Below are 17,925 nucleotides of genomic sequence, written 5' to 3' on the forward strand. Positions count from 1 at the left end.
CAGATCTAAAACGCGTGGATTGCAGCAGCAGCAAGCCGAAAAGTGCAGGCATGTAAGGGATCTAGAGGTTGACAACATGTCTTCTTAACGGGAGTCCAGGAGCTCATCTCCACAAATGGACTTTTCAGGATCCTTGGGTGGCTCCGTAGTTTGAAACCAATTCTGGTTATCGCTTCTCGGCCTTTTGGCTAAGATCAAGTGTAGTATCTTTCGAAAAGGCGGTTTTGGATGTTGGCCGCCCTAGTAGATTGATACATTATGCACACTGGGGTTTAGGCGCTTGTTAGTACGCCAGGTGGCTAATATAGTCATCTGGTGGAAAGCATGGCCCCCCAGGATCGACGCCATTGGGCCGGGGAAGATCGAAAGCCCGAAGTGTGAAGTGCCCCAGGAGTGGTGACCCTGGGGTGCCTTAACTCACTGGGATTGGGAACCCCACTTGAGTTTATGGCACATTTGCACTAGCACTTCAATATTTCTTTCTTCACACACACCCTTATTCCGGGCCTTCTGGCCTTAGGATGGGGAATTTTTCAATTCCCGGTCGAAGGTCCGGGCAGTATTATACTGTGAAACCTTCACTATTTATTTAATTTTTTTTTGTCACTGTGTGTCCACTTTTTCACGTGTGTCCACGTCCTTACTAGGATTTTGTCGGGATGCGGTTCCCTTTCGGGTTCCTCTCTTGGCAGGTCTAGGGGGGGAGTGTGTGGCCATCAGGTTCCGCTCCCCCCTGAACCCCACTGGCTCTCCTCTTTCGGGAGGAGAGCGTTGTTGGCTCCCCTCTTCCGGGAGGGGAGCACAGTCTTTGGCTCCCAGTGTCTTGCTCGGGTGAGAACTCGGGCAGGTATTGGGGGTAAGATTGGGTCGCCTCTGGCTCCGGCTGGAGGTGGCTATTTGTCCCTGTTCCTCGCTGTGGCCTTCTGGCTCGGAGGGACGGGGAATGGTTTGGGGGACCCTTCTCCTTTTGGAGAGGGTTTCAAGAAGACCAGCATCCTAGTGCACTTTTTTTTGTGGCACTTGTCACTTTTTTAAGCGCACTCGGGTTTTGTACACGAATTCGGGCTTTCGATAAAAAAAAAAGAAAAAATCTGTTCTTATCAGTTTAATATCTGATACGTCCCCTATCTGGGGACCATATATTAAATGGATTTTTAGAACAGGGAGATGGAAAAAGAGCTTGCTCTGTCCACTCCACGCATTGACCTGGTATTGCAGTATCTCCAGGACCGGTGCACCCCTTCTTTAATGCAGTTTCTAAAATCAGAAAGAATTGAATTCAATGTTTTTTGTTCATTTTGCTTGTTTGTCGGATTTTGGGATGGACTCTTTGGCTTTGCTTTTCTTCTCCTCATTGGATTTTTCATGTTCAAAGTTGCAGAAGCCAGATTACAAGCTCATTTTGGTTCAACTTCAGCAACTGTGCATTGCATTGCCATGTAATGTGATGCAATGCTATCTTTCTAGCTCTCCCTTTTTACTTCCTTTTGGATAAACAGACATATTAGGCAAGCATTTTGGAGCTTTCACCTAAATAACTACAGGTGGTGAGATAAGCTGCACAATATAATTGACCTTTCAGTATATTGTTGCACACACACCATCTATTTAGCAAATGCCCTTGTTATCAACAGCAGCCTTTTAAACTCACCTGAGCTAACAGGTATGTGCGCTGGTTACTCTGCTGCGCTTAAAATTTCTTTTTTGGTTTGCTACAATGCCTTTTCTGAAACGTTGTCTCCTTCTGCTGGAACACTGACTTCTTTCATTTAATGCCTGCAGACTATAAAAGAGAACCCAACCCAAAAAGTTTGGTTGATTAGTCTGTGGCATTCTGTTAAACTGTTGCTTATGGCGGTCTCTGTGAGCTTCTCAGCGACATTCAGCCAGCCAGGTATCCTGCCTGCAGTAGATGGAATGTGGCAATGGAACGCTGGCTGCGCGTGTCATAATAGGCTCTGAGCCTTTATATACCTGTGCACAGCAGCAGCCACCTTCAGTCTGCTGCTGGACAGCCAGCAGCAGCAGCAGCAGGAGAGGTATGTAATCAGGAGCCCTCCTGCTAAGGGTAGACAGCTGCTCGTTCCACCCCACCCCCCGCCTTAATTGGTTCTCCTCCCTTCCAACGGTGTTGAGGCGGGTGGGAACAGCAGGGGGTGAAGATGCTGTGTTTAAAGAGGTGGAGTTATGCAGATCTAAAACGCGTGGATTGCAGCAGCAGCAAGCCGAAAAGTGCAGGCATGTAAGGGATCTAGAGGTTGACAACATGTCTTCTTAACGGGAGTCCAGGAGCTCATCTCCACAAATGGACTTTTCAGGATCCTTGGGTGGCTCCGTAGTTTGAAACCAATTCTGGTTATCGCTTCTCGGCCTTTTGGCTAAGATCAAGTGTAGTATCTGTTCTTATCAGTTTAATATCTGATACGTCCCCTATCTGGGGACCATATATTAAATGGATTTTTAGAACAGGGAGATGGAAAAAGAGCTTGCTCTGTCCACTCCACGCATTGACCTGGTATTGCAGTATCTCCAGGACCGGTGCACCCCTTCTTTAATGCAGTTTCTAAAATCAGAAAGAATTGAATTCAATGTTTTTTGTTCATTTTGCTTGTTTGTCGGATTTTGGGATGGACTCTTTGGCTTTGCTTTTCTTCTCCTCATTGGATTTTTCATGTTCAAAGTTGCAGAAGCCAGATTACAAGCTCATTTTGGTTCAACTTCAGCAACTGTGCATTGCATTGCCATGTAATGTGATGCAATGCTATCTTTCTAGCTCTCCCTTTTTACTTCCTTTTGGATAAACAGACATATTAGGCAAGCATTTTGGAGCTTTCACCTAAATAACTACAGGTGGTGAGATAAGCTGCACAATATAATTGACCATTCAGTATATTGTTGCACACACACCATCTATTTAGCAAATGCCCTTGTTATCAACAGCAGCCTTTTAAACTCACCTGAGCTAACAGGTATGTGCGCTGGTTACTCTGCTGCGCTTAAAATTTCTTTTTTGGTTTGCTACAATGCCTTTTCTGAAACGTTGTCTCCTTCTGCTGGAACACTGACTTCTTTCATTTAATGCCTGCAGACTATAAAAGAGAACCCAACCCAAAAAGTTTGGTTGATTAGTCTGTGGCATTCTGTTAAACTGTTGCTTATGGCGGTCTCTGTGAGCTTCTCAGCGACATTCAGCCAGCCAGGTATCCTGCCTGCAGTAGATGGAATGTGGCAATGGAACGCTGGCTGCGCGTGTCATAATAGGCTCTGAGCCTTTATATACCTGTGCACAGCAGCAGCCACCTTCAGTCTGCTGCTGGACAGCCAGCAGCAGCAGCAGCAGGAGAGGTATGTAATCAGGAGCCCTCCTGCTAAGGGTAGACAGCTGCTCGTTCCACCCCACCCCCCGCCTTAATTGGTTCTCCTCCCTTCCAACGGTGTTGAGGCGGGTGGGAACAGCAGGGGGTGAAGGTGCTGTGTTTAAAGAGGTGGAGTTATGCAGATCTAAAACGCGTGGATTGCAGCAGCAGCAAGCCGAAAAGTGCAGGCATGTAAGGGATCTAGAGGTTGACAACATGTCTTCTTAACGGGAGTCCAGGAGCTCATCTCCACAAATGGACTTTTCAGGATCCTTGGGTGGCTCCGTAGTTTGAAACCAATTCTGGTTATCGCTTCTCGGCCTTTTGGCTAAGATCAAGTGTAGTATCTGTTCTTATCAGTTTAATATCTGATACGTCCCCTATCTGGGGACCATATATTAAATGGATTTTTAGAACAGGGAGATGGAAAAAGAGCTTGCTCTGTCCACTCCACGCATTGACCTGGTATTGCAGTATCTCCAGGACCGGTGCACCCCTTCTTTAATGCAGTTTCTAAAATCAGAAAGAATTGAATTCAATGTTTTTTGTTCATTTTGCTTGTTTGTCGGATTTTGGGATGGACTCTTTGGCTTTGCTTTTCTTCTCCTCATTGGATTTTTCATGTTCAAAGTTGCAGAAGCCAGATTACAAGCTCATTTTGGTTCAACTTCAGCAACTGTGCATTGCATTGCCATGTAATGTGATGCAATGCTATCTTTCTAGCTCTCCCTTTTTACTTCCTTTTGGATAAACAGACATATTAGGCAAGCATTTTGGAGCTTTCACCTAAATAACTACAGGTGGTGAGATAAGCTGCACAATATAATTGACCTTTCAGTATATTGTTGCACACACACCATCTATTTAGCAAATGCCCTTGTTATCAACTGCAGCCTTTTAAACTCACCTGAGCTAATAGGTATGTGCGCTGGTTACTCTGCTGCGCTTAAAATTTCTTTTTTGGTTTGCTACAATGCCTTTTCTGAAACGTTGTCTCCTTCTGCTGGAACACTGACTTCTTTCATTTAATGCCTGCAGACTATAAAAGAGAACCCAACCCAAAAAGTTTGGTTGATTAGTCTGTGGCATTCTGTTAAACTGTTGCTTATGGCGGTCTCTGTAAGCTTCTCAGCGACATTCAGCCAGCCAGGTTTCCTGCCTGCAGTAGATGGAATGTGGCAATGGAACGCTGGCTGCGCGTGTCATAATAGGCTCTGAGCCTTTATATACCTGTGCACAGCAGCAGCCACCTTCAGTCTGCTGCTGGACAGCCAGCAGCAGCAGCAGCAGGAGAGGTATGTAATCAGGAGCCCTCCTGCTAAGGGTAGACAGCTGCTCGTTCCACCCCACCCCCCGCCTTAATTGGTTCTCCTCCCTTCCAACGGTGTTGAGGCGGGTGGGAACAGCAGGGGGTGAAGGTGCTGTGTTTAAAGAGGTGGAGTTATGCAGATCTAAAACGCGTGGATTGCAGCAGCAGCAAGCCGAAAAGTGCAGGCATGTAAGGGATCTAGAGGTTGACAACATGTCTTCTTAACGGGAGTCCAGGAGCTCATCTCCACAAATGGACTTTTCAGGATCCTTGGGTGGCTCCGTAGTTTGAAACCAATTCTGGTTATCGCTTCTCGGCCTTTTGGCTAAGATCAAGTGTAGTATCTGTTCTTATCAGTTTAATATCTGATACGTCCCCTATCTGGGGACCATATATTAAATGGATTTTTAGAACAGGGAGATGGAAAAAGAGCTTGCTCTGTCCACTCCACGCATTGACCTGGTATTGCAGTATCTCCAGGACCGGTGCACCCCTTCTTTAATGCAGTTTCTAAAATCAGAAAGAATTGAATTCAATGTTTTTTGTTCATTTTGCTTGTTTGTCGGATTTTGGGATGGACTCTTTGGCTTTGCTTTTCTTCTCCTCATTGGATTTTTCATGTTCAAAGTTGCAGAAGCCAGATTACAAGCTCATTTTGGTTCAACTTCAGCAACTGTGCATTGCATTGCCATGTAATGTGATGCAATGCTATCTTTCTAGCTCTCCCTTTTTACTTCCTTTTGGATAAACAGACATATTAGGCAAGCATTTTGGAGCTTTCACCTAAATAACTACAGGTGGTGAGATAAGCTGCACAATATAATTGACCTTTCAGTATATTGTTGCACACACACCATCTATTTAGCAAATGCCCTTGTTATCAACAGCAGCCTTTTAAACTCACCTGAGCTAACAGGTATGTGCGCTGGTTACTCTGCTGCGCTTAAAATTTCTTTTTTGGTTTGCTACAATGCCTTTTCTGAAACGTTGTCTCCTTCTGCTGGAACACTGACTTCTTTCATTTAATGCCTGCAGACTATAAAAGAGAACCCAACCCAAAAAGTTTGGTTGATTAGTCTGTGGCATTCTGTTAAACTGTTGCTTATGGCGGTCTCTGTGAGCTTCTCAGCGACATTCAGCCAGCCAGGTATCCTGCCTGCAGTAGATGGAATGTGGCAATGGAACGCTGGCTGCGCGTGTCATAATAGGCTCTGAGCCTTTATATACCTGTGCACAGCAGCAGCCACCTTCAGTCTGCTGCTGGACAGCCAGCAGCAGCAGCAGCAGGAGAGGTATGTAATCAGGAGCCCTCCTGCTAAGGGTAGACAGCTGCTCGTTCCACCCCACCCCCCGCCTTAATTGGTTCTCCTCCCTTCCAACGGTGTTGAGGCGGGTGGGAACAGCAGGGGGTGAAGGTGCTGTGTTTAAAGAGGTGGAGTTATGCAGATCTAAAACGCGTGGATTGCAGCAGCAGCAAGCCGAAAAGTGCAGGCATGTAAGGGATCTAGAGGTTGACAACATGTCTTCTTAACGGGAGTCCAGGAGCTCATCTCCACAAATGGACTTTTCAGGATCCTTGGGTGGCTCCGTAGTGTGAAACCAATTCTGGTTATCGCTTCTCGGCCTTTTGGCTAAGATCAAGTGTAGTATCTGTTCTTATCAGTTTAATATCTGATACGTCCCCTATCTGGGGACCATATATTAAATGGATTTTTAGAACAGGGAGATGGAAAAAGAGCTTGCTCTGTCCACTCCACGCATTGACCTGGTATTGCAGTATCTCCAGGACCGGTGCACCCCTTCTTTAATGCAGTTTCTAAAATCAGAAAGAATTGAATTCAATGTTTTTTGTTCATTTTGCTTGTTTGTCGGATTTTGGGATGGACTCTTTGGCTTTGCTTTTCTTCTCCTCATTGGATTTTTCATGTTCAAAGTTGCAGAAGCCAGATTACAAGCTCATTTTGGTTCAACTTCAGCAACTGTGCATTGCATTGCCATGTAATGTGATGCAATGCTATCTTTCTAGCTCTCCCTTTTTACTTCCTTTTGGATAAACAGACATATTAGGCAAGCATTTTGGAGCTTTCACCTAAATAACTACAGGTGGTGAGATAAGCTGCACAATATAATTGACCTTTCAGTATATTGTTGCACACACACCATCTATTTAGCAAATGCCCTTGTTATCAACAGCAGCCTTTTAAACTCACCTGAGCTAACAGGTATGTGCGCTGGTTACTCTGCTGCGCTTAAAATTTCTTTTTTGGTTTGCTACAATGCCTTTTCTGAAACGTTGTCTCCTTCTGCTGGAACACTGACTTCTTTCATTTAATGCCTGCAGACTATAAAAGAGAACCCAACCCAAAAAGTTTGGTTGATTAGTCTGTGGCATTCTGTTAAACTGTTGCTTATGGCGGTCTCTGTGAGCTTCTCAGCGACATTCAGCCAGCCAGGTATCCTGCCTGCAGTAGATGGAATGTGGCAATGGAACGCTGGCTGCGCGTGTCATAATAGGCTCTGAGCCTTTATATACCTGTGCACAGCAGCAGCCACCTTCAGTCTGCTGCTGGACAGCCAGCAGCAGCAGCAGCAGGAGAGGTATGTAATCAGGAGCCCTCCTGCTAAGGGTAGACAGCTGCTCGTTCCACCCCACCCCCCGCCTTAATTGGTTCTCCTCCCTTCCAACGGTGTTGAGGCGGGTGGGAACAGCAGGGGGTGAAGGTGCTGTGTTTAAAGAGGTGGAGTTATGCAGATCTAAAACGCGTGGATTGCAGCAGCAGCAAGCCGAAAAGTGCAGGCATGTAAGGGATCTAGAGGTTGACAACATGTCTTCTTAACGGGAGTCCAGGAGCTCATCTCCACAAATGGACTTTTCAGGATCCTTGGGTGGCTCCGTAGTTTGAAACCAATTCTGGTTATCGCTTCTCGGCCTTTTGGCTAAGATCAAGTGTAGTATCTGTTTTTATCAGTTTAATATCTGATACGTCCCCTATCTGGGGACCATATATTAAATGGATTTTTAGAACAGGGAGATGGAAAAAGAGCTTGCTCTGTCCACTCCACGCATTGACCTGGTATTGCAGTATCTCCAGGACCGGTGCACCCCTTCTTTAATGCAGTTTCTAAAATCAGAAAGAATTGAATTCAATGTTTTTTGTTCATTTTGCTTGTTTGTCGGATTTTGGGATGGACTCTTTGGCTTTGCTTTTCTTCTCCTCATTGGATTTTTCATGTTCAAAGTTGCAGAAGCCAGATTACAAGCTCATTTTGGTTCAACTTCAGCAACTGTGCATTGCATTGCCATGTAATGTGATGCAATGCTATCTTTCTAGCTCTCCCTTTTTACTTCCTTTTGGATAAACAGACATATTAGGCAAGCATTTTGGAGCTTTCACCTAAATAACTACAGGTGGTGAGATAAGCTGCACAATATAATTGACCTTTCAGTATATTGTTGCACACACACCATCTATTTAGCAAATGCCCTTGTTATCAACAGCAGCCTTTTAAACTCACCTGAGCTAACAGGTATGTGCGCTGGTTACTCTGCTGCGCTTAAAATTTCTTTTTTGGTTTGCTACAATGCCTTTTCTGAAACGTTGTCTCCTTCTGCTGGAACACTGACTTCTTTCATTTAATGCCTGCAGACTATAAAAGAGAACCCAACCCAAAAAGTTTGGTTGATTAGTCTGTGGCATTCTGTTAAACTGTTGCTTATGGCGGTCTCTGTGAGCTTCTCAGCGACATTCAGCCAGCCAGGTATCCTGCCTGCAGTAGATGGAATGTGGCAATGGAACGCTGGCTGCGCGTGTCATAATAGGCTCTGAGCCTTTATATACCTGTGCACAGCAGCAGCCACCTTCAGTCTGCTGCTGGACAGCCAGCAGCAGCAGCAGCAGGAGAGGTATGTAATCAGGAGCCCTCCTGCTAAGGGTAGACAGCTGCTCGTTCCACCCCACCCCCCGCCTTAATTGGTTCTCCTCCCTTCCAACGGTGTTGAGGCGGGTGGGAACAGCAGGGGGTGAAGGTGCTGTGTTTAAAGAGGTGGAGTTATGCAGATCTAAAACGCGTGGATTGCAGCAGCAGCAAGCCGAAAAGTGCAGGCATGTAAGGGATCTAGAGGTTGACAACATGTCTTCTTAACGGGAGTCCAGGAGCTCATCTCCACAAATGGACTTTTCAGGATCCTTGGGTGGCTCCGTAGTTTGAAACCAATTCTGGTTATCGCTTCTCGGCCTTTTGGCTAAGATCAAGTGTAGTATCTGTTCTTATCAGTTTAATATCTGATACGTCCCCTATCTGGGGACCATATATTAAATGGATTTTTAGAACAGGGAGATGGAAAAAGAGCTTGCTCTGTCCACTCCACGCATTGACCTGGTATTGCAGTATCTCCAGGACCGGTGCACCCCTTCTTTAATGCAGTTTCTAAAATCAGAAAGAATTGAATTCAATGTTTTTTGTTCATTTTGCTTGTTTGTCGGATTTTGGGATGGACTCTTTGGCTTTGCTTTTCTTCTCCTCATTGGATTTTTCATGTTCAAAGTTGCAGAAGCCAGATTACAAGCTCATTTTGGTTCAACTTCAGCAACTGTGCATTGCATTGCCATGTAATGTGATGCAATGCTATCTTTCTAGCTCTCCCTTTTTACTTCCTTTTGGATAAACAGACATATTAGGCAAGCATTTTGGAGCTTTCACCTAAATAACTACAGGTGGTGAGATAAGCTGCACAATATAATTGACCTTTCAGTATATTGTTGCACACACACCATCTATTTAGCAAATGCCCTTGTTATCAACAGCAGCCTTTTAAACTCACCTGAGCTAACAGGTATGTGCGCTGGTTACTCTGCTGCGCTTAAAATTTCTTTTTTGGTTTGCTACAATGCCTTTTCTGAAACGTTGTCTCCTTCTGCTGGGACACTGACTTCTTTGATTTAATGCCTGCAGACTATAAAAGAGAACCCAACCCAAAAAGTTTGGTTGATTAGTCTGTGGCATTCTGTTAAACTGTTGCTTATGGCGGTCTCTGTGAGCTTCTCAGCGACATTCAGCCAGCCAGGTATCCTGCCTGCAGTAGATGGAATGTGGCAATGGAACGCTGGCTGCGCGTGTCATAATAGGCTCTGAGCCTTTATATACCTGTGCACAGCAGCAGCCACCTTCAGTCTGCTGCTGGACAGCCAGCAGCAGCAGCAGCAGGAGAGGTATGTAATCAGGAGCCCTCCTACTAAGGGTAGACAGCTGCTCGTTCCACCCCACCCCCCGCCTTAATTGGTTCTCCTCCCTTCCAACGGTGTTGAGGCGGGTGGGAACAGCAGGGGGTGAAGGTGCTGTGTTTAAAGAGGTGGAGTTATGCAGATCTAAAACGCGTGGATTGCAGCAGCAGCAAGCCGAAAAGTGCAGGCATGTAAGGGATCTAGAGGTTGACAACATGTCTTCTTAACAGGAGTCCAGGAGCTCATCTCCACAAATGGACTTTTCAGGATCCTTGGGTGGCTCCGTAGTGTGAAACCAATTCTGGTTATCGCTTCTCGGCCTTTTGGCTAAGATCAAGTGTAGTATCTGTTCTTATCAGTTTAATATCTGATACGTCCCCTATCTGGGGACCATATATTAAATGGATTTTTAGAACAGGGAGATGGAAAAAGAGCTTGCTCTGTCCACTCCACGCATTGACCTGGTATTGCAGTATCTCCAGGACCGGTGCACCCCTTCTTTAATGCAGTTTCTAAAATCAGAAAGAATTGAATTCAATGTTTTTTGTTCATTTTGCTTGTTTGTCGGATTTTGGGATGGACTCTTTGGCTTTGCTTTTCTTCTCCTCATTGGATTTTTCATGTTCAAAGTTGCAGAAGCCAGATTACAAGCTCATTTTGGTTCAACTTCAGCAACTGTGCATTGCATTGCCATGTAATGTGATGCAATGCTATCTTTCTAGCTCTCCCTTTTTACTTCCTTTTGGATAAACAGACATATTAGGCAAGCATTTTGGAGCTTTCACCTAAATAACTACAGGTGGTGAGATAAGCTGCACAATATAATTGACCTTTCAGTATATTGTTGCACACACACCATCTATTTAGCAAATGCCCTTGTTATCAACAGCAGCCTTTTAAACTCACCTGAGCTAACAGGTATGTGCGCTGGTTACTCTGCTGCGCTTAAAATTTCTTTTTTGGTTTGCTACAATGCCTTTTCTGAAACGTTGTCTCCTTCTGCTGGAACACTGACTTCTTTCATTTAATGCCTGCAGACTATAAAAGAGAACCCAACCCAAAAAGTTTGGTTGATTAGTCTGTGGCATTCTGTTAAACTGTTGCTTATGGCGGTCTCTGTGAGCTTCTCAGCGACATTCAGCCAGCCAGGTATCCTGCCTGCAGTAGATGGAATGTGGCAATGGAACGCTGGCTGCGCGTGTCATAATAGGCTCTGAGCCTTTATATACCTGTGCACAGCAGCAGCCACCTTCAGTCTGCTGCTGGACAGCCAGCAGCAGCAGCAGCAGGAGAGGTATGTAATCAGGAGCCCTCCTGCTAAGGGTAGACAGCTGCTCGTTCCACCCCACCCCCCGCCTTAATTGGTTCTCCTCCCTTCCAACGGTGTTGAGGCGGGTGGGAACAGCAGGGGGTGAAGGTGCTGTGTTTAAAGAGGTGGAGTTATGCAGATCTAAAACGCGTGGATTGCAGCAGCAGCAAGCCGAAAAGTGCAGGCATGTAAGGGATCTAGAGGTTGACAACATGTCTTCTTAACGGGAGTCCAGGAGCTCATCTCCACAAATGGACTTTTCAGGATCCTTGGGTGGCTCCGTAGTGTGAAACCAATTCTGGTTATCGCTTCTCGGCCTTTTGGCTAAGATCAAGTGTAGTATCTGTTCTTATCAGTTTAATATCTGATACGTCCCCTATCTGGGGACCATATATTAAATGGATTTTTAGAACAGGGAGATGGAAAAAGAGCTTGCTCTGTCCACTCCACGCATTGACCTGGTATTGCAGTATCTCCAGGACCGGTGCACCCCTTCTTTAATGCAGTTTCTAAAATCAGAAAGAATTGAATTCAATGTTTTTTGTTCATTTTGCTTGTTTGTCGGATTTTGGGATGGACTCTTTGGCTTTGCTTTTCTTCTCCTCATTGGATTTTTCATGTTCAAAGTTGCAGAAGCCAGATTACAAGCTCATTTTGGTTCAACTTCAGCAACTGTGCATTGCATTGCCATGTAATGTGATGCAATGCTATCTTTCTAGCTCTCCCTTTTTACTTCCTTTTGGATAAACAGACATATTAGGCAAGCATTTTGGAGCTTTCACCTAAATAACTACAGGTGGTGAGATAAGCTGCACAATATAATTGACCTTTCAGTATATTGTTGCACACACACCATCTATTTAGCAAATGCCCTTGTTATCAACAGCAGCCTTTTAAACTCACCTGAGCTAACAGGTATGTGCGCTGGTTACTCTGCTGCGCTTAAAATTTCTTTTTTGGTTTGCTACAATGCCTTTTCTGAAACGTTGTCTCCTTCTGCTGGAACACTGACTTCTTTCATTTAATGCCTGCAGACTATAAAAGAGAACCCAACCCAAAAAGTTTGGTTGATTAGTCTGTGGCATTCTGTTAAACTGTTGCTTATGGCGGTCTCTGTGAGCTTCTCAGCGACATTCAGCCAGCCAGGTATCCTGCCTGCAGTAGATGGAATGTGGCAATGGAACGCTGGCTGCGCGTGTCATAATAGGCTCTGAGCCTTTATATACCTGTGCACAGCAGCAGCCACCTTCAGTCTGCTGCTGGACAGCCAGCAGCAGCAGCAGCAGGAGAGGTATGTAATCAGGAGCCCTCCTGCTAAGGGTAGACAGCTGCTCGTTCCACCCCACCCCCCGCCTTAATTGGTTCTCCTCCCTTCCAACGGTGTTGAGGCGGGTGGGAACAGCAGGGGGTGAAGGTGCTGTGTTTAAAGAGGTGGAGTTATGCAGATCTAAAACGCGTGGATTGCAGCAGCAGCAAGCCGAAAAGTGCAGGCATGTAAGGGATCTAGAGGTTGACAACATGTCTTCTTAACGGGAGTCCAGGAGCTCATCTCCACAAATGGACTTTTCAGGATCCTTGGGTGGCTCCGTAGTTTGAAACCAATTCTGGTTATCGCTTCTCGGCCTTTTGGCTAAGATCAAGTGTAGTATCTTTTGAAAAGGCAGTTTTGTCCTTGGGCTGCCCTAGTAAATTGATGCATATTACACACTGGTTTGGTGCACTTGTTAGTACGCCAGGTGGCTCATAGAGTTATCTGATGGAAAACATGGCCCTCCAGGATCGAAGTCACTAGGCTGGGTAAGTGTGAGGGCTTTGGAGCAATGTGCCCCAGGAGTAGGCGCCCTGGTGGGAGTCCAAGCTTACTGGGACTGGGAACCCCAGAAAGACTTGGCTTCGTAGCACGCCGCACCTTTGCCAATCATACTTTCTGAGCAACCCCCCCTATTCCTGGCCTCCGGGCTAGGAAGGGGAATTTTTATAAACCCGGTCGGAGGTCCGGTCAGCTTTGGGCTGAGAAACCAACACAGGCTCCAGCTCCACTAGGGTGGCAGCCTAGATGGAAGCTGGGAGCACGAAAACGGCTCTTCTCCGGCTTCGGCTAGGGAGAGCATCGGAGATCCCTGACCCTCGCTGTGGCCTTCTGGCTCGGAGGGATGGGGATGGTTTATTGGGGACCCTCTCCTCCGGGAAGGGTCCACATGAATCCTCGCCTCGTGCGCTGTTTTGGTGTGACTTCGGTCACATTTTTCAGTGCCTTGGATGCAGCTTCAATCAAAAAAATCTGTTCTTATCAGTTTAATATCTGATACGTCCCCTATCTGGGGACCATATATTAAATGGATTTTTAGAACAGGGAGATGGAAAAAGAGCTTGCTCTGTCCACTCCACGCATTGACCTGGTATTGCAGTATCTCCAGGACCGGTGCACCCCTTCTTTAATGCAGTTTCTAAAATCAGAAAGAATTGAATTCAATGTTTTTTGTTCATTTTGCTTGTTTGTCGGATTTTGGGATGGACTCTTTGGCTTTGCTTTTCTTCTCCTCATTGGATTTTTCATGTTCAAAGTTGCAGAAGCCAGATTACAAGCTCATTTTGGTTCAACTTCAGCAACTGTGCATTGCATTGCCATGTAATGTGATGCAATGCTATCTTTCTAGCTCTCCCTTTTTACTTCCTTTTGGATAAACAGACATATTAGGCAAGCATTTTGGAGCTTTCACCTAAATAACTACAGGTGGTGAGATAAGCTGCACAATATAATTGACCTTTCAGTATATTGTTGCACACACACCATCTATTTAGCAAATGCCCTTGTTATCAACAGCAGCCTTTTAAACTCACCTGAGCTAACAGGTATGTGCGCTGGTTACTCTGCTGCGCTTAAAATTTCTTTTTTGGTTTGCTACAATGCCTTTTCTGAAACGTTGTCTCCTTCTGCTGGAACACTGACTTCTTTCATTTAATGCCTGCAGACTATAAAAGAGAACCCAACCCAAAAAGTTTGGTTGATTAGTCTGTGGCATTCTGTTAAACTGTTGCTTATGGCGGTCTCTGTGAGCTTCTCAGCGACATTCAGCCAGCCAGGTATCCTGCCTGCAGTAGATGGAATGTGGCAATGGAACGCTGGCTGCGCGTGTCATAATAGGCTCTGAGCCTTTATATACCTGTGCACAGCAACAGCCACCTTCAGTCTGCTGCTGGACAGCCAGCAGCAGCAGGAGAGGTATGTAATCAGGAGCCCTCCTGCTAAGGGTAGACAGCTGCTCGTTCCACCCCACCCCCCGCCTTAATTGGTTCTCCTCCCTTCCAACGGTGTTGAGGCGGGTGGGAACAGCAGGGGGTGAAGGTGCTGTGTTTAAAGAGGTGGAGTTATGCAGATCTAAAACGCGTGGATTGCAGCAGCAGCAAGCCGAAAAGTGCAGGCATGTAAGGGATCTAGAGGTTGACAACATGTCTTCTTAACGGGAGTCCAGGAGCTCATCTCCACAAATGGACTTTTCAGGATCCTTGGGTGGCTCCGTAGTTTGAAACCAATTCTGGTTATCGCTTCTCGGCCTTTTGGCTAAGATCAAGTGTAGTATCTGTTCTTATCAGTTTAATATCTGATACGTCCCCTATCTGGGGACCATATATTAAATGGATTTTTAGAACAGGGAGATGGAAAAAGAGCTTGCTCTGTCCACTCCACGCACTGACCTGGTATTGCAGTATCTCCAGGACCGGTGCACCCCTTCTTTAATGCAGTTTCTAAAATCAGAAAGAATTGAATTCAATGTTTTTTGTTCATTTTGCTTGTTTGTCGGATTTTGGGATGGACTCTTTGGCTTTGCTTTTCTTCTCCTCATTGGATTTTTCATGTTCAAAGTTGCAGAAGCCAGATTACAAGCTCATTTTGGTTCAACTTCAGCAACTGTGCATTGCATTGCCATGTAATGTGATGCAACGCTATCTTTCTAGCTCTCCCTTTTTACTTCCTTTTGGATAAACAGACATATTAGGCAAGCATTTTGGAGCTTTCACCTAAATAACTACAGGTGGTGAGATAAGCTGCACAATATAATTGACCTTTCAGTATATTGTTGCACACACACCATCTATTTAGCAAATGCCCTTGTTATCAACAGCAGCCTTTTAAACTCACCTGAGCTAACAGGTATGTGCGCTGGTTACTCTGCTGCGCTTAAAATTTCTTTTTTGGTTTGCTACAATGCCTTTTCTGAAACGTTGTCTCCTTCTGCTGGAACACTGACTTCTTTCATTTAATGCCTGCAGACTATAAAAGAGAACCCAACCCAAAAAGTTTGGTTGATTAGTCTGTGGCATTCTGTTAAACTGTTGCTTATGGCGGTCTCTGTGAGCTTCTCAGCGACATTCAGCCAGCCAGGTATCCTGCCTGCAGTAGATGGAATGTGGCAATGGAACGCTGGCTGCGCGTGTCATAATAGGCTCTGAGCCTTTATATACCTGTGCACAGCAGCAGCCACCTTCAGTCTGCTGCTGGACAGCCAGCAGCAGCAGCAGCAGGAGAGGTATGTAATCAGGAGCCCTCCTGCTAAGGGTAGACAGCTGCTCGTTCCACCCCACCCCCCGCCTTAATTGGTTCTCCTCCCTTCCAACGGTGTTGAGGCGGGTGGGAACAGCAGGGGGTGAAGGTGCTGTGTTTAAAGAGGTGGAGTTATGCAGATCTAAAACGCGTGGATTGCAGCAGCAGCAAGCCGAAAAGTGCAGGCATGTAAGGGATCTAGTGGTTGACAACATGTCTTCTTAACGGGAGTCCAGGAGCTCATCTCCACAAATGGACTTTTCAGGATCCTTGGGTGGCTCCGTAGTTTGAAACCAATTCTGGTTATCGCTTCTCGGCCTTTTGGCTAAGATCAAGTGTAGTATCTGTTCTTATCAGTTTAATATCTGATACGTCCCCTATCTGGGGACCATATATTAAATGGATTTTTAGAACAGGGAGATGGAAAAAGAGCTTGCTCTGTCCACTCCACGCATTGACCTGGTATTGCAGTATCTCCAGGACCGGTGCACCCCTTCTTTAATGCAGTTTCTAAAATCAGAAAGAATTGAATTCAATGTTTTTTGTTCATTTTGCTTGTTTGTCGGATTTTGGGATGGACTCTTTGGCTTTGCTTTTCTTCTCCTCATTGGATTTTTCATGTTCAAAGTTGCAGAAGCCAGATTACAAGCTCATTTTGGTTCAACTTCAGCAACTGTGCATTGCATTGCCATGTAATGTGATGCAATGCTATCTTTCTAGCTCTCCCTTTTTACTTCCTTTTGGATAAACAGACATATTAGGCAAGCATTTTGGAGCTTTCACCTAAATAACTACAGGTGGTGAGATAAGCTGCACAATATAATTGACCTTTCAGTATATTGTTGCACACACACCATCTATTTAGCAAATGCCCTTGTTATCAACAGCAGCCTTTTAAACTCACCTGAGCTAACAGGTATGTGCGCTGGTTACTCTGCTGCGCTTAAAATTTCTTTTTTGGTTTGCTACAATGCCTTTTCTGAAACGTTGTCTCCTTCTGCTGGAACACTGACTTCTTTCATTTAATGCCTGCAGACTATAAAAGAGAACCCAACCCAAAAAGTTTGGTTGATTAGTCTGTGGCATTCTGTTAAACTGTTGCTTATGGCGGTCTCTGTGAGCTTCTCAGCGACATTCAGCCAGCCAGGTATCCTGCCTGCAGTAGATGGAATGTGGCAATGGAACGCTGGCTGCGCGTGTCATAATAGGCTCTGAGCCTTTATATACCTGTGCACAGCAGCAGCCACCTTCAGTCTGCTGCTGGACAGCCAGCAGCAGCAGCAGCAGGAGAGGTATGTAATCAGGAGCCCTCCTGCTAAGGGTAGACAGCTGCTCGTTCCACCCCACCCCCCGCCTTAATTGGTTCTCCTCCCTTCCAACGGTGTTGAGGCGGGTGGGAACAGCAGGGGGTGAAGGTGCTGTGTTTAAAGAGGTGGAGTTATGCAGATCTAAAACGCGTGGATTGCAGCAGCAGCAAGCCGAAAAGTGCAGGCATGTAAGGGATCTAGAGGTTGACAACATGTCTTCTTAACGGGAGTCCAGGAGCTCATCTCCACAAATGGACTTTTCAGGATCCTTGGGTGGCTCCGTAGTTTGAAACCAATTCTGGTTATCGCTTCTCGGCCTTTTGGCTAAGATCAAGTGTAGTATCTGTTCTTATCAGTTTAATATCTGATACGTCCCCTATCTGGGGACCATATATTAAATGGATTTTTAGAACAGGGAGATGGAAAAAGAGCTTGCTCTGTCCACTCCACGCATTGACCTGGTATTGCAGTATCTCCAGGACCGGTGCACCCCTTCTTTAATGCAGTTTCTAAAATCAGAAAGAATTGAATTCAATGTTTTTTGTTCATTTGCTTGTTTGTCGGATTTTGGGATGGACTCTTTGGCTTTGCTTTTCTTCTCCTCATTGGATTTTTCATGTTCAAAGTTGCAGAAGCCAGATTACAAGCTCATTTTGGTTCAACTTCAGCAACTGTGCATTGCATTGCCATGTAATGTGATGCAATGCTATCTTTCTAGCTCTCCCTTTTTACTTCCTTTTGGATAAACAGACATATTAGGCAAGCATTTTGGAGCTTTCACCTAAATAACTACAGGTGGTGAGATAAGCTGCACAATATAATTGACCTTTCAGTATATTGTTGCACACACACCATCTATTTCGCAAATGCCCTTGTTAT

General features: G+C 45.5%; 13 non-coding genes and 2 pseudogenes across 13 annotated transcripts; all 15 read left to right on the plus strand.

Moving 5' to 3' along the window:
* Positions 1-168: 168 nt before the first annotated feature.
* On the plus strand, positions 169-260 carry LOC141178155 (U2 spliceosomal RNA; annotated as a pseudogene).
* Positions 261-1,059: 799 nt separating this feature from the next.
* LOC141177895 (U2 spliceosomal RNA) lies at positions 1,060-1,243 on the plus strand. Its single transcript, XR_012254416.1, has one exon. It is a non-coding gene; the product is annotated as a U2 spliceosomal RNA (small nuclear RNA).
* A 1,115-nt stretch (positions 1,244-2,358) lies between these two features.
* LOC141176811 (U2 spliceosomal RNA) lies at positions 2,359-2,549 on the plus strand. The gene has a single exon (XR_012253464.1). It is a non-coding gene; the product is annotated as a U2 spliceosomal RNA (small nuclear RNA).
* A 1,115-nt stretch (positions 2,550-3,664) lies between these two features.
* LOC141176812 (U2 spliceosomal RNA) lies at positions 3,665-3,855 on the plus strand. The gene has a single exon (XR_012253465.1). It is a non-coding gene; the product is annotated as a U2 spliceosomal RNA (small nuclear RNA).
* Positions 3,856-4,970: 1,115 nt separating this feature from the next.
* LOC141176813 (U2 spliceosomal RNA) lies at positions 4,971-5,161 on the plus strand. The gene has a single exon (XR_012253466.1). It is a non-coding gene; the product is annotated as a U2 spliceosomal RNA (small nuclear RNA).
* Positions 5,162-6,276: 1,115 nt separating this feature from the next.
* LOC141176814 (U2 spliceosomal RNA) lies at positions 6,277-6,467 on the plus strand. The gene has a single exon (XR_012253467.1). It is a non-coding gene; the product is annotated as a U2 spliceosomal RNA (small nuclear RNA).
* A 1,115-nt stretch (positions 6,468-7,582) lies between these two features.
* On the plus strand, positions 7,583-7,773 carry LOC141177527 (U2 spliceosomal RNA). Its single transcript, XR_012254113.1, has one exon. It is a non-coding gene; the product is annotated as a U2 spliceosomal RNA (small nuclear RNA).
* Positions 7,774-8,888: 1,115 nt separating this feature from the next.
* LOC141176815 (U2 spliceosomal RNA) lies at positions 8,889-9,079 on the plus strand. Its single transcript, XR_012253468.1, has one exon. It is a non-coding gene; the product is annotated as a U2 spliceosomal RNA (small nuclear RNA).
* A 1,115-nt stretch (positions 9,080-10,194) lies between these two features.
* On the plus strand, positions 10,195-10,385 carry LOC141176816 (U2 spliceosomal RNA). The gene has a single exon (XR_012253469.1). It is a non-coding gene; the product is annotated as a U2 spliceosomal RNA (small nuclear RNA).
* A 1,115-nt stretch (positions 10,386-11,500) lies between these two features.
* On the plus strand, positions 11,501-11,691 carry LOC141176818 (U2 spliceosomal RNA). Its single transcript, XR_012253470.1, has one exon. It is a non-coding gene; the product is annotated as a U2 spliceosomal RNA (small nuclear RNA).
* Positions 11,692-12,806: 1,115 nt separating this feature from the next.
* LOC141178075 (U2 spliceosomal RNA) lies at positions 12,807-12,922 on the plus strand (annotated as a pseudogene).
* A 524-nt stretch (positions 12,923-13,446) lies between these two features.
* LOC141177673 (U2 spliceosomal RNA) lies at positions 13,447-13,629 on the plus strand. Its single transcript, XR_012254246.1, has one exon. It is a non-coding gene; the product is annotated as a U2 spliceosomal RNA (small nuclear RNA).
* A 1,109-nt stretch (positions 13,630-14,738) lies between these two features.
* Positions 14,739-14,929, plus strand: LOC141177316 (U2 spliceosomal RNA). Its single transcript, XR_012253921.1, has one exon. It is a non-coding gene; the product is annotated as a U2 spliceosomal RNA (small nuclear RNA).
* Positions 14,930-16,044: 1,115 nt separating this feature from the next.
* Positions 16,045-16,235, plus strand: LOC141176819 (U2 spliceosomal RNA). Its single transcript, XR_012253471.1, has one exon. It is a non-coding gene; the product is annotated as a U2 spliceosomal RNA (small nuclear RNA).
* A 1,115-nt stretch (positions 16,236-17,350) lies between these two features.
* On the plus strand, positions 17,351-17,541 carry LOC141176820 (U2 spliceosomal RNA). The gene has a single exon (XR_012253472.1). It is a non-coding gene; the product is annotated as a U2 spliceosomal RNA (small nuclear RNA).
* The last annotated feature ends 384 nt before the right edge of the window (positions 17,542-17,925 follow it).

The sequence above is a fragment of the Phyllobates terribilis genome, unplaced genomic scaffold (assembly GCF_046119375.1).
Source record: "Phyllobates terribilis strain yellow unplaced genomic scaffold, ASM4611937v1 Scaffold_27__1_contigs__length_16484149, whole genome shotgun sequence".
NCBI classification, from domain to species: Eukaryota; Metazoa; Chordata; class Amphibia; order Anura; family Dendrobatidae; genus Phyllobates; species Phyllobates terribilis.